Source organism: Bactrocera oleae, chromosome 2, assembly GCF_042242935.1.
Source record: "Bactrocera oleae isolate idBacOlea1 chromosome 2, idBacOlea1, whole genome shotgun sequence".
NCBI lineage: Eukaryota > Metazoa > Arthropoda > Insecta > Diptera > Tephritidae > Bactrocera > Bactrocera oleae.
In genome coordinates, this window is record NC_091536.1 from 85,782,715 (window position 1) to 85,799,466 (window position 16,752).

Genomic DNA, 16,752 nt, shown 5'->3' on the forward strand with positions numbered 1-16,752 from the left:
GTGCCATTAAATAAATCAAGAAAATATTTTATTTGATCAACATCGAAAACAATAGTCATTTTATCAATGATAAAAGGACGATTTAGGAAACAAGAACAAAACGTTTACTTCGGCTGGATAGGAGCTATTATACCCTTTACAGGTGCATTTCTTATTGGATAAAGGGTATAAAAATGAAAATCTTGATTTTCATCGGTCAGTTTGTATGACAGCTATATGCTATAGTAGTTCGACAAATAACAAGTTTTCCATGCTAGAAATTGGTTTTGATTATTCAGAGTGTATGACAGCCATTTCATATAAAGATCCGATACGATGACGTTGTCAAATTTCAGATTGATAGCTCGAAAACTGAGGAACTAGTGCTCGTATATGCTCATGGAAAGACGAACAGACGGACATGGCAAATAGATTACGCTCGCCACGCCTGCGTATAGGCTCCAACGTTTCCTTTTCTACAATATGTTACAACCATTCTCTCATTACGTATAGTAATACGTATACACTGTTCACGGTAAAAATAGGCGTGTATAGATTAGTTGGCTGCAAAATAAATAACTTGCGAGTAAAATCACTTTAGAGAAACCAACTAGAGGAGGTGGGTTGGTTGGATGATGCCCAAGATTAGACACTTTGCGTGATCCTCATTTTGGGTAAGTACCGTGTGATCTAATTAATATTAATTTTTATTAAAAACCGCAACTTTTTGTTTTAACTTTTAACTTCGGAATTTTAAGTAGTTATCTCCACGTTCATACCCTTTTAAACGATTTAGGATCGCAGTTTCTTGAAGCGCCTTTATATATTGATTGGTCATGTCATGCAGAGCCGACCGAGTATAGATAGAAAAATCATAAGTATACTGATTTTATAATAAAATGTTTCTTTGTATCCAAGATGGAAGACCCTCCGAATGTTTTTGATGTAGGCTTATTTTCGTTTGTCTTGTTGCCAATCAAAAACTTGGGGCTGTTATTAACACTAGAACTACGAACCGGTTGTTTATTATTTATTTATACAATATCCTCTTTATTCGTTATTTAATATTTTAGGATAATGTCATGATTTTTATTAAATTTGTGTGTAGAATAATATTAAAGATTATTTTGTTCTTACGCTTCAAATTTTCAGAGAGAGAGAGACCTATTTGAAATAGGTATGTGGTAAATCATCGCAGTTCTAGTGTTAATATCCTATATATAAAAAAGCACTGAAGGCAGCCTGGAGTAAAGCTTCACTATGAATTTAACCAAGCCTCTTTAATATAGCTAAAACATGGATACTAATAATGATGCCCTATGATGCTTCGCGATGAAAAATAAAACAATATTTAAGCTTTAAATCGAATTGTGCTATATTTCGGTTGTCTTCGAAACCAGTGGCTATATAATACTGGCTAAAATAATAATATACAATACAACAAACTCGGCTATATATACCGAGTTCAGCGATGTTGGTTAAAAAGATGAAAAGTATTCTAATCTTACATGAAAGTGTAAATAAACTCTAAATTTAGAGCAGATGTTTGGCTGCTGCGACTTTGTCAATCTTATTATATACCTTTAAGAAATATTTATCACAGTTGAGCATTCTTTTGACAGAAGAAAAGGCCGATATCCTATTTTAAAATCAATTTGATATCGGATACTTAAGATATAGCTTAAGAAATTGGTTAAATATATAATTAAATTTGGCTCGTGGCTTTTTGGTAGCCGAATTATTCAAAAAAATTTCCGGATTTCCTACTCAAGACGCACATCATTTATAGATGATTGTTCTGATTTCGTAATATTGTTTCTGGAGCTGCTTTTCTCTGAAAAATAAACTTCGAGCTTAATATTTAAGCAGAAAAAGCATTATTATGGATTCGTCACGTACATACGTAAAATTAATAAAATATGTGTCATAACGTTAAGACGAGTACATAAGCAACCATTTTGAAAAAAAAAAAAAAAAAAATTGCAGGTAACTACAATTAGATGATGAAATGGACACTGAGTCGATGAGTAAGAGCTCGCACCGTCAAATAAATATAATCTACACACAAATTTACATACATGTGCATATGTAAATTCCAGTACATTAAAATTTGAACTCGTAATGTTCTGGTAGTTTGAAAACAGCACACGGATGATTTAAACCGATTTGGCATATTGAACTGGAGGTCTGTTATGTGATTCCGAACAGTTTGCCAGTCTATCGATCCATTAGCGGTCACATACGAGCACAAGCATAAAGAAGACAGGCGGACAGACACACTGACTTACGTGAGCCAGACACTAAGAGCGGGGGAGGCGCGGCCACGGTAGCGGATATGAGTATGGCAATATAAATTAATTTTTATCAAAAGCAACGATCAATTTTCGAAATATGAAAGGCAACTGAATAACAGCAGCAACGCCACTGATGGCCTCTGTGATGGCAAGAAGATGCAACATTTTCGATTTTTTTTTAAACCTTTTATTTAACAATTTAGCTGATATGCGTGTGTGGACTGGTGGCTAATGGTGGAGCACAACAGAGCGTTTGTGGCATTGCAACACGTTAGGGTAGGGAGTAACAAGTTGCAATAACAACAGAGTTGTTGTTTTTATTATTTTGATTTCAAACCACAAGTACTTCCCCCTCCCAACATTTTCGCTTTGTACTTTGCCCTTTCAATACAGTGGCATGCAACTGTAAAAGATTGTGTGGCAAATATGCAATACTCACAAACATAACTGTATTTATGTACATATGAGTATTTTGAGTTCATAAATAAGTGAATACTCAATTTAGTCGACATTTATGACAGAGCAACAATAACAACAAGCCATCACAGCAGTTTGCTGGGCACGAATTGCGTTGTTGCACGGATTGTGCGGCAGCGGCAAAGCGTAGGGGCAAGAGTTTTCCGCCTTTTAGAGGCATTCTCGTACGCGTGAGTGGCGTATCAATTACACAATAAACATACGCCATTCACAAATGCCCGCACTCCCACACATACATACATATTATACATACATACGTATATTAGCTCCTTTACATTCAAGCCTACAGAAATATACATATATAATATTATAGATATATAGACACTTTGGCATTTATAGACATCCGGATGCGTGTCCATGCGCCGATGTCATGGAGTCATCAGTGCGATTGCACTTGCTGCGCAAATACTCAGCGTGCTTTGATTGCCGTTAGGGGGTTGCATTGAAAGCAGCTGATTACACTTGAAGATCGCCTCGCTTACGATATTGTTTGACTTGCTTGACACCCTTCGCTTTGGGGTATAAAGTTTCATAAAACAATATGAAATATATACCATGTTTATACATGTATGTATGTAAGTATGTACATGTGTATGTGTGTGTATAGTCATGAGTTGCGAGGGCGGTGAAAATAAAAATCAGAACGTTTACAGGTTTATTCAAGAAGGTTAATTTAATTTAAATGTTTGTTCGAAGGAAAGGAAGGGCTATTTTTTTTGTCATCAAATATTATATTTAATTTCGTTTATTTAAAGTAAGTATATTAATGAAATACAAAAATGTTAGGATTGAAGGCGTGCATTGATTTCGTAACGAAAACGAGAATACACATGTTGTCCAGAACTTTCGATGAAACTTGCTTCAAATACTTCTTGTTGCATTAAAAAAGTGACTGGAGTCGTAAAGAGTTGGTATCGGCGGTTTTCTATGACGTAATAGATACGTGGATAGACAAACATAAATATAAGCATTTCATTTTATTTATTGGAATTTTTGGACAAACAACTATCCTTTATTAGTATGGTAACCTAGTACACTTCTCAAAGAAGCAAAGCAATTAAACTCCAGACTTTGAATTAAATAGAAAGTGATTAGCTGTGTTTCTTTTTTATTTTATTTTGTGTGCTTGGAGATTGGGAGGCCTATAAATTTTAAACTGTTTCCGAACGGCTAATGGATTTACGATAAGCTTATTGATAGCTGAAATGACTTTCGAAATTTTATCAGTACCTGACTAGAGTCGTCGCTTTAGAAACAACTTTTCATTTGATGTCAACAGTTGCGTTTCAAAATTCAAATTTGTTGTGTATTCTTCCATATAATGTTATGAAAAAAGTCACTAAAACTTAGATAGGGAAAGTTTGGGTTTACATGTGGACCATTTATTGAAGTATCATAACTTGCGAACTATTTAATTGTTGCCAACGAGAATGAAATCAAATCTTCGAACTTTGCCAACATAATAAAGTATTATTGAATTCCATTATTTGTCATTGCAATAGATAGTTCAAACACCAACATATACAATCGAACTGAAAAATAACACTAATAGTTCTTCTGATATGTGGCAACTCCAAAATGATCGTAATCATTGTATACCTTTCCCTCTTTCCGGTATACCAGATATTAATACGATTAACCGATGTATATATCGGTGAATATGGAGATATGTATATTAAATAAAAATAAAATTAATAAAATAAAAATATATATTAACTTCGGCTACATCGAAACTTTAGTACCCTTAACAGGTGTATTTCTTATATTATAGCATATATATAACTAAAAGTGAAAACAACCTTAACGGCCAATTAAGGTTACGTCTATATCTTATATAGATCGGTTGTTTTGTATGTCAGTCATATCCTATGGTATAAATTATGGCGTTCTTTGCTTAATAATTCATGTCAAATTTCGTAAAGATATCTTGTCAAATATAAAGTTTACCATACAAGGACTTCAATTTAATTGATGGGTTTGTATGGCAGCTATATTCTATAGTGGCCCGAGATTGGCGGTTCTCGCAGTTTCTTGGAGAGAAAATGGCATGTACAAAATATCAGCTCGATATCTTAAAAACTAAATGACTAATTCGCGTATAAACAGGCAGACAGACCCATATGTCTAAATCGATTCAGCTCGTCACCCTGTTCATAATTATATGTGTAGGTATATATTTTATAGGGGCTGTAACGTTTCCTTCTAGGTGTGTCAAACTTTGTGACAAACTTAATTCTCCCTGTTCAGGGTATACAAATGTAAATATTACTAAATAAATATGTATGTATTTTGCTAGTAATGTGCCAACAAAAATTTATAGAAATCGTTCATTCTTCTGTTGCCGTTTTCCTTTGCTTCTATTTATCGTATTTATTATTTTTTAATTGGCTATCTGAAATTCTTAACAGTAAATATCAGGCAGCTTAAAAAAGCTTTCTAGAAACTTGTATACAATGTCATCACATATTTCCAATGATTAATACTTTCATAACTTCCCAAATTTTATTTGAATAATTCACTTTGAAATGTGGCATGCGTTTTGCACTGTAAATACATACATATGTACATATATTAAATCGTAATTAATTTTTTTCGAAGAAGATTAGGCAGAATTAATGTCAGCGATATACAGAAATAATAATTTGAAATACTTATTTTAACAGTTTTATTTTAATTTGTAATCATTATACGAATACACAACAGTTGAATATACAAGTATATACTCGTACAAGAAACAACAAAAAAAGAGCTGTGAAACATAATAATTAGATGTAATTAATTGTGAAAAAAAAACTAAAAATTACAGAATATAAAAGAATTCTTTCTGCATGCAGTTATTTGATTTTACTGAGGCAGTGAAAAAGTCGACTGTTTGTTTTATACACACATATACTTATCTAGATAATACATATGCATATATTTGTATAAGAATCCGCTTACTGCAAACAAAACGCCTCACGGTTGCATGCCAAACAAGCAAGCCTATTGCTTGTAAATTACATATACATTCACATATGTATGAACACATATTACATATTAAAGTATAAGTGACACAACGCCTCATGTCAATACAATTTTTCAAATCGGGCGTGTAATCGCTGCCCAACGCACACGTAATAGATTTCAAGGATACCAACACAAATAATTGTTCACAGGAGTTACACACATCTACTTCTAGAACTACATATATAACAGTATTAGTATTTGTAAGCCCACATATGATAAATTTGAACACGAGCTCTCGTATGTTGACCACAAGAGCAGACGCTAGGGACTCGTATTACAAGTCGCCAGGCTCAACAAAAATCATACACACATTTCTATATGTGGGCAATAAAGATTTCCGCTAGTCTCGTGGCATGAAAATCGCCAGCGAAGACGTCGGCGACAACGACACCCAACACCATACCTACCGTCGCGTCACACCGGCGCTGCAAGGAGTCTTTGGAAAAAGGATCACCAGAATCTTTTCAATCTACACACAGACACATTGCTATTTTAGTTAGTGATTTAGAGGCAAAAGTGACAAAAACATACGATAATACATTTATGATTGGGTACTCCCATAAGTTTGTGCGCAAATGGCTACTGTTAGCCATACTACTGTTCCATTGCAGACAATTTTAGGGTGGACTAAAAGAAATTCGAAATTTATATTGTAGTTTAGAGTTTTATTCTTTTAAATATTCGCCAGCTACATCATAAATTATATATATGTTGAAAAGTTTTAAGGAGTTAAGTTGAATTTCAAAAAAGTCATTTTTTGTTTTGCATTTATATCGAATGTACAATAATTTCGAGAATATTCTCCGAAAAATCGAAATTGATTCAGCAAACAGTTTTGGAGATATGAGCGTATTTTTCAAATGTTTTGAAGTGTGATTGGCTTCCAGAACTTTAAACGCGATTTTTCCGAAATGCTGTTCTCAGCGTTCGTGAGAAAAATTTCTCCGAAACTGCTAGACCGATTGACTTGTAACTTTCACACAACTTTCTTAGATATATTTGTTAGGTAATGATCGAAGTAATAAGATTCTTGAAGCTCGAATTTTCAAGTTACTCTATCAATCTATTTTTTTGAAAAGCAGTAATTTTGTCAAAAATAAAAATTTTGATTAGTCCTATCATTATTTGTACTCATCTATAGTAATATACTATACTATTTTTGCTTTTTCTATTTGAGACACTTTTATGCAAAAGAGGATAAGTATACAATACAAGTATTTTTTTCTCAATATTATTGTCAGTTTATATTAAGAATTTTTTTTATATTTTAGTTTAAAGTATTTTTAAAGCCTGTTTTTTAGTAGTTTATACTATATTTTTATACTCTCGTAACATGTTGCACAGATTATAAGTTTTGTTCACCTAACGGTTGTTTGTATCACTTAAAACTAAACAAGTTAGATATAAGCTTATATACCTATATATAAAAGATCAGGGTGACGAGACGAGTTGGAATCCGGGTGACTGTCTCTCCGTCCGTCTGTCCGTGCAAGCGATTACTTGAGTAAAACTTGAGACAACTTAATGAAACTTGGTGCACAGACGGTCGGATCATTGCTACGCCCACAAAACGCCATTAAACGAAAACATATAGCAAACATAGGGTCATAACTAAGTACTAAATATAATAATAATATAGATAGAAGATACAAAACTGTAATATGGTACAGATCGCAGTAGTAAGAGGCACTTGTGGGCTAAACATCTTTTTTAAGTGGGCGTGGTCTGCCCTCTAAATGGTTAAACGTACATATATTTCAAGCCACTGAAGCTAACTCGACCAAACTTTCTTCATACACTGTGAAAACGGTAATAAACGAGTAAATAAATGAAATCAGATAATAATCATGTCCACTCCCCATATAACGGTTATGTTGAAAATTACTAAACATGTGATAACTCACTGAATAAATGAGCCACAAGCATTAAATCTCACACACAGGATGGCAGGGTAGCACTTTATGGGAGCCGGTGTAAAAATTGGAAATTGGGCCTGGCACCGCCCACTTTAATGTGCAATCCTGCAGGAACTACTTGATTGATTTCAACCTAATTTATTGTGTGAAGATATGCAATTATAACTATTGTAAACTATGTGAAATCGGTTGGCAACCATGCCTACTTCCTATATAACAAACTTTTAACTTCCATCTGATTCTTTCACTTTACAGTATATCAAACATCAATGAATATATTAGAGTGAAACTTTGCACAAATAATGACCTCAAGGTATTTCATCTTACGCCCAAAAATTGTCGAAATTGAATATAACTTTTCAGGGACCCAGACACCAAATATGTGGACACCAGTGCATATGGCTGACTTTTAATCGAACATATCGATCAGTTTGTGCGTTCTAGTATTCAAATTGGAGGAGAATATTTTTGTGATAACAGCATGCGCTTATGTTAAAATTGGGTAAAATCGCGTCAATACTTCCCGTAGACCCCATATACATAATATAAATATTTTCGAACTTCCGGTTGACTTTATTCCCCAATTATCGGTCAATATGTACAGAATCTTAAAGAATTTCCGAAAGATCCTCTTTCTAATAATAGTGTATCTTCTATCTTCTTACCTGTGTTCGCAAATAAAAGATGCAAACTTCCTACTTTTAATTAAAATATATTTATACGAAAATCACGTATATCACTTTTCCTAGGGAGAGTGTAAAATGTTTGGTTATACCCGAACTAAGACCATCCAGACTTGGAAAAGGGTGAATAAGGCTACAAATTTTGTGATAAAATTTTGTTTGTATATATTATATTGTATAATATATTGTACAATAATTTGACAATATGATATGAAAGGGAATGAAGAAAATTGCACGACTCGAGTTGCTGGATTCGTGTCGTAAGCATTGACTCAACACATTTCGGCTTGAAACACATCAGATTCGTACCAACAAGCGAGTATATTTTGCAAAACAAAACCAGTCCAGTAGTCGGTGTGCTGGAAGTACCAAACAAAAGTTATTCATCAGTTTTCACGGTTACCAGATTTGACTCTCTGCGGACAATTTTGCGCTCAAAACTAAAGAAAATCGCACTGAAGAAGTGTTCTGAGTTATGGTCTTAGAACAAACTAAAAGTCAAACCCTACAATTCGGCTTATGACGAATGCTTAAAATGAATTTCGAGCATCTTAAAAGTCTGTGTGAGAATAAATGTATAAGAAAACATAAACTTTTGTTGTATTGTATTAATTTTTTGCAATATTGAATGAAGAGTTCTACGTTAGTGACATGCAATTACTTGCAAATCTAAAATCTCTAAGCTGTTCTGATGAGGTTTACAATCTTTAGGAACCTCCTTGTAATGAGAAAAATCAGTTTTTATCTTGCATATTTAGATAAACCGAATTCTGCGCTGAACTTTAAGTTCACTTTTATTTCATTTTATAAAATTTCTGCAAAATAAAATGTTTCCAAAAGTCAAAAGAAAGCGCTTCGAAAGGGTAAGTTGTCGCTGACTCCCTTAAACCCCATTTGATTGAATCGCTTTGAACATCTCAGTTGATTGCTAATTAATTTAGCTTTAATTGCCATCGAATTACCACTTGAAATTCCTTCGAATCAACAAAAGTGTATTAAAATACAAAAAATAAATACATAAACAAAATGTCACAGATTCCCACATTAAATTCTAATAAAACCCGAAATGCACATGCTTAGGCGATACGCGATGCAAGTTCTTCGCGTGTGTGTGTGTGTTTGTGTACGTTCGTTGGTATACTTTTGAGTGTTTCACTATTCAATTGTTTGCTTTTTATGCCAATGTTTGTATGTACATATATATGCTTTCGTATGTTTGGGGGGAACGGCGGTGGCGGAAACATGAGTAAAAATCCACTTGACATCTTCCGATCACAAATTGGGCAACAATTTGATCTTGACGCCAACATGTCAAACAACGAATGGTGAGCGGCAAGCAAAAGTTCTAAATCGAAAATAAAAAAAAAATTATACAAAGAATTTAATTATAAAAAAATGTTGGGCCAAATAACATTCAAAACCACAAGCGATTTATTAAAAAAAAAAAAAATTATATATACACTTGTACAAACAAATAAAAAATTTATTGTGCAGTATTTGAATTTAGTTGTTGCACATATATATGAAGATATGTATATTTACATATATATACAGTAGAAATGTATCAACATTTAATGCATACACCATATACACTTATATACAATATATACCCATACATATATATATATGTAATTATATATGTATGCATTTATTTGTACATATGTAATGTATGTATGAAATTTTCGTAATCGTTGACGTTGACTCATTGCCACATGAAAGGCAGCCGATTAATAAATCTTAATTTGCTTATTACCAAACTTCCTATTGCATTTTTCCATTTGCATGAGACATTTATTATCCTTTATGCGCATGCGCATAGCATTGTAGGCGGAATATATATTCACTGGTGAATGTAATAGCGGCCGCTGTTGTCTTTGATCCTTTGGCACTGGGCTGCAAGCATAGCGACAGATTGTGGCGCTTAGAAATGTCATTACATGCGCTATTAAAAGGACGCATCTCACCCACTTTCGCTGACTAGTTGCTGACGCCAGCTTATATCTGCACACATACATACACACTCACCGCAAGTAAATATAATATGTTCGGTTGCGCATGCGCACTTGTTATCGCGTCGCTTCGGCGCATAATTGAAAAACGCTCTTTCGCCGCCGATCTTGCTGATGCTGCCGATAACTATCTAAGAGTAAGTAAGTCACTGTATGGAAATGACAAATTTCTCCACTTGAAATAGTATTCGTTAATGTTGTGCTGCACATATTTGAATGTGAATGTGTGTATATATGTACATATGTATTTAAGCGTATGTGTGGGAGTGTATGGCGAATGAAATATTTCAGTATCATTTTATGTTTACAAAAGCAAATGGAGAAAGTGCTTTAGACTTGTACGTGGTTATGCAAGCATCTTTAGACGTCGCAAGGACTTAAGGAGGACTGCCGAAAAATACTAACGGCGTTGGCATATGTGAATCATATAGTTACGTATATGTACATCTGTTACCCTGTAGGAAATATCTGCTCTTTACCATAATCATAAATAACTCCAAACAACTGTTTTATGCTCTTAGCAGCCACCGTTGAAATCTTTACTTTTAAAGGGATAAGGAAGCAATTAAGCTCACCTATTATACATTTTTTTAAATGAATTTTATAACTCAATGGGAAAAAAAATTATTTTAAATTGTAAAACTCATAGTTTTGTGAAAAATTTACTGCTCTACAGAAACATTATTTTAGAAAAAACAAGAAAACAAGAAAACTTCGCTTCCACCGAAGCTACATATATTACCGTTCACAAATACAAAAGATTCCTTACAAGAACTTGATTCCGATCGTTAATATTGTATGTCAGCTGTACAGTACATTGGATAGTAATCCGTGTTAAATTTCGTGAAGATATCTCGAATGAAAAAGTCTTTCATACAAGTACAATCGACTCAGCACGTCACGCTGCTCATTTAGATATATATTTTATAGGGTCTCCGACGTTTCTTTCTGGGTGTTATAAACATCGTGGTAAACTTAATAAACCCTGTTCAGGGTATAAAAATAATAACAAATCTAATAACAAGTCTATACCGATATTTAATATACGTCATTTATTTAGTTTCGTATATGCGGCAGAGTATTTATTCTTTGATTTCGGTTGGGCACTACTGAATTCGTGTACAATAAAAAGTAGCACAGACTCAAACCAATTGTTATATATATATTTCACGTTAGTGTGGCTACTCTCCAATAGGTGCCGCTTACAAGAGATGCTGACAGAGTGCGCCAAATGAATCTAATCTTTCTAATACACATTTTGTCAACAATTTCAAAAATATTTAAAACCAGGCTTTGTTATTTTCTAAACTTTATTTAGTAAATTAATTTTTAGTACTTACTACTAAAGTCGAGTTGAGACAGCACCGAGTTAATAGCATGTTCACCTTGTATTACAAACTCATATACGCTATTTTGAGAGAAAGTGTTCTGGGTGTTTAAGAAACTGAGTTAAAGTAACATATTTTTACGTTTGCAATGCAAGAGAATGGTTTGACTTTTTGAGTGGAGTGTTGAAACCAATGTTTTTGGTTGTGTCGTCGAATTTCGTTGAAAAAACAGATTTGCGTGTTTAATGAAAAACACCACAATGACTAAAAAAGGTGTGTTTGTGCCGGAAATGCACCTATTAGATAGCTGAGCTCGTTATTTTTCCTTTAGCAGATATATCAGATAAAAATAATAATGCATTAAAAAACTCACTTTCATTAATTTTTGAGTATTATTTATTTAAAAATATAAACCTTTTAATGTTTCAAAGTTGATTTTATGGCATAACAAACTGATTTTATTTGTATGAGGATGGTGAAGAAAATAATATTTAAAAATTAATTAAATACCAACAATTAATTTTCTTTATTTGAAATTTTTTTTTCTCGCTTCCAACCATTTTTGTTTTCATTTTGGAGTTTCAAGGATGTAACCAATAGAAAAATTGTTAAAATAATGCAACTAACCTGCGGATTTTCAGATTAGTTTGTTTAGAAATATTATATCCATATATGTATATACATAAAAATACTTGTATAATATAATCATTTGGCCATCCATCGCTCATAACATTGATTTTAGTACTTTGCGGAAGCTTACTAAGTGATGATATCAAATTTCTAATGAATAATGATAAATAGTGAAATCACTTGGCATTGAATGTTTGGCAAATATTAGTTGAAGAGCACTTCGATTAGCTATTAAAGCGAATTTACTATCCACACAAGAAACAAGTGGCCAAATGCAATACACACACAGCAAATACGTGCACACATAAGTATGTATGAAAGCAACCACTGCCATGATCCCGTAAATGCACCGTGACCAGGGAAGAAGTGAAAACCGATACGAATTTACATACATTTATACCCGCAAAAATTGAAGACACGCCGGCACCCTATAGGAAAATGTGAAAGTTAAGTTTCAACAAGTGCATAATTTTGACAAGTTAAAATCAGAATAATGAAATAAAAAAGAATATTAAAATTGTGAATGCGCAAAACAATAGTGTGAAAAGTGGGCAAAGCGCTGTCCATTAAAATTATGTTTTATCACAATTTTCAAAATTTTTTGCATAATTAAAATGAAAATCATATAAAATGGAAATTAGCCTTTATAGGCACTGTCTAGCGCATCAACATTGATATTATTGGTAAACAACTTGACAGTTTTGATTTTGACATAGTATTTAGAAGAATCAATAACCCTATTAGTTTTTATAGTATACTCTATTATTTATTATATTTATATAATACTTATATATATATTTAATATCTATTTTTTTGACGAGTATTGATATATCTCAAATAATTTTGGTACAAATGGAGTTCGCGGACATATACTTATGACAACATTTTTTAAACATACTGTGAAAAGGGTGTAATAAATTTATTCAAAAGGAAACGTGGGAGACCCTAAAAAATATATAAATGACGAGCGTGACAAGCTGAGTCAATTTAACCATGCCCGTCTATGCCTATGTCTCTCTGTATATACCCGAACTACGTCCTTTACTGACCAAGAATATGCTCATTTATAGGAACCGCCGTTGTTGCATCACTATATCATATAAACTGAACAATCAAAATGTAGTTCTGTTAAGGAAACCTCTTTTTTTTGACAAGATATCTTCATGAAATTGTCGTGGGTTATTGTCCAAGCTAACAATACAATCTCTAAACTGTTTTGACATTGTTTTGATCGGACCACTATAGCATATAAGTTGCTGCCATACAAACTGACCGTTTAAACTTGATTTCTTGTATGGATTTTTTTTTTTTTTTGTGAAGGCTTTATAGCTTCGGTGCAACCAAAGCTGAAGTTTTTTCTTGGTAATTATACTAATTTATTTTTAAAATGTTACGATATTCATAAATATCGCTATTTCTGTTATTAGTAAAATTATACATGAAAAAATTTTGAATGTCTTCATTTTGAAATTATCATTAGTAATTTCCTACAAGGTTTGCACTCAGTTTTCTTCCAGTAGATAATTTAATTGAAAAAAGCGATTCATCATATCTTAATAGAATTTTAAAGCACAAGTAAAGATATTAAGTAACTCTATAAACAAAAATAAAAACCTACAAAAATAAGTTATATCATTTTATACAACCAAAATATATATTTATGTATAGTACATATGTATGGATTATACCCGTATGCTAAAATGCTTTTGATATTGAACTTTGATTTCTAATCTCAACACTTAAACAAATAATATGGACTTAAATACAAGAGGTATTAAAATAACACAAGCCATAGATGCAGTAATTCAATGCTGCTAAACGAGGGGAACGGTGAAAAGTCCTTCACATGCTGAGACTTTATTTGGTCACGTGTCACTGCATTGTTGTGGTTTATTCGCATGAATACAATTACACCTCAGAAACCATTTCACGTATATACATACATACATATGGATATAATAGGTTATTTAGCTATATAACAACAATAATGGCACAATCATTTGTGACTATTCGACCGGCTGCAATATCAACCCTGTCGCTGTGTCATTTATTGCTAATTACTCAAGTATTATTGAGAGTTACTCAAATGTAAATAAATATGTTTCTTTTTTAACGAGGCTTACGTTAGTCACATTCACGTTAGCAGGTCACGGCGTCCTAGCGATTTTAGCATTTTTTCTGTGATGCTTAAAAGAATCAACAAATTCTATTCACAAGAGTGTAAATAATTTTCGCTTGCGGGCAAAAAGTCACATTACTTACTTACTCATGAGTATAACCGCAAAAGAGCCAGCTGAAGTACACAAATGAATGTTAACGGGATATTAAAGGACATAGCGTATGTTAAAGGTAAAGGATATTGCGATATATCCCTGTATAAACAAAACAAAAAAATAAAAACGATAGAAAAATTCATATTTCATAACTGTTTGAAAAAATTTCTCGTTTCATAGAGTTTGTTGGAAATTAAATGTTCTACAAAATGGTCTCTTACGGGTTTTTCGTAAACCTAACTGTTTAAAATATACTAACGGTAGGTATCCTATCTGATAATAAGAAAAAAATAGAAAACCGTTAAATGGTGGACCTTCCCGTTACAATTAAGAGCTTTTACTTGGAGAGTCTTTCTTAGAGGTGTCTATCATACATGATTTTTGACCTACTCTAATATATATGGTATATACATGTAGGTATATAATAAATCTGCATTTATAAATCTCGCCACTTGCAAGTGTGTAATCAAGGGATAACTCATTAAAAAATGTGAATTATTTAGCCAACATATTGCATTTTACGTACGATTTCATTTTTAAGGATCTTATCATTTATTTTATTTGTATATCATATATACAAGTATATGGATATGTAAAGGTAAAGGTGTAAACATCTTAACAGCAAGCAGTTTAAAATTTTTTAATACAAAAAGATACTTTTATATTACCGATTACTGATATAAAAATATACATACACATGTACATATATACATTTATATTTTTATTAACCGTTTATAAAATTTTATATAAATACTAATACAAATTATTGGCGTAGTTTGTGGCCTCAATCGAACAGAAAATTCTTACATTATAAAAAGCTCAATAACGCAATAACACTCACTTATACGCAAACTTACTCAATGGTGGGAGTAAAATAGCGACGGCTATTTTTCACTCAGTGGAAGCCATTTTTATCATTTATTCTCACCCAATCACGTGCTCCAATGAACTTAAATATGTTTTTCAAGAGATGTTTTGATTAAAACAAATAAAAATGTAACTTCGGCGGCACCGAAACTATAGTACGTTTCACAGGTGCGTTTTTTATAGCATAAATGGGTATAAAAAGATCTTGATTTTGAACGGTCAGTTTGTATGGTAGCTATATGGTATAGAGGTTTGATATCAGCGGTTCCGACAAATGTGCAGCTTCATGCATTCTAAATTCTGATATGTTATATAATTGTCGGTTACAAACAACATTTATTCTTACAGATTTTACAGGGTGTTTTATTGGTTGGTCCTTTGAGAAACCACTATTTGCTCATTTTAAGTACATATATATTTTTACAAAAATCCATATTTTATTGAGATTATTAGTAAACTGATAAAAGATACATTAGTTAGTATGGAAATCTACGTGATACAGATGTGAACCTGTTGGTTCCTCAAGGAACCATTTCAATTTTATTTCATAAAATTTGAATTTATATTTGGAAAATTTTTATCATAACTTACAAATCCCTATCAAATTAAATTGTAATAACAATAAAGATACCAAATTTTCAGCACTAATTAATAACTATCACTTGAAAGTACAACATTTTCCTTGAAATTATTTTTTCGATGCACTCTTACTCAAGTCAAATGTAAATGACTACAAAGCTCACACACAACAATGTCACGTGGTATAATATTTAAAAATGCATGTGTATACATGAATCTTTTACAAAAATTACGTTTGGTTCTTGGAGGAACCACCAGGCATTTAAGGGTTAAACAATACATATTTTCAAAAACCCTTTACCAAAATCGTGACAAATCAATAAAAACAAAATTTTTTAATCACTTTCACCAAAGTGAAAGCTGTGGTTTGAAGCTGAAATATGTTCATATATACATCTGATCAAATATGACTCGGACTGGCTCATTAACTGCACCCGCTAACGGAATCGATATAATTTTTTTCCTAGATTAGTACAGTCTTTACTAATGTTTGTATGTTTTCTTAAAAATCCGCTTCGGGGAATGTGCAATGACGCCATTAAACTGACATTGTTGACCATCCCATTGATCAGATATGTATGTACATACACATTACTTCCACCTGTTAAGATGTTCAAAATTTCCATTATTTGCCGCAATCTAATGTGCCCCAATTAGTCGTGCAGCTTGTCTAATTTGACGATACAAAGCACTGGGTAAAATTGACATCTT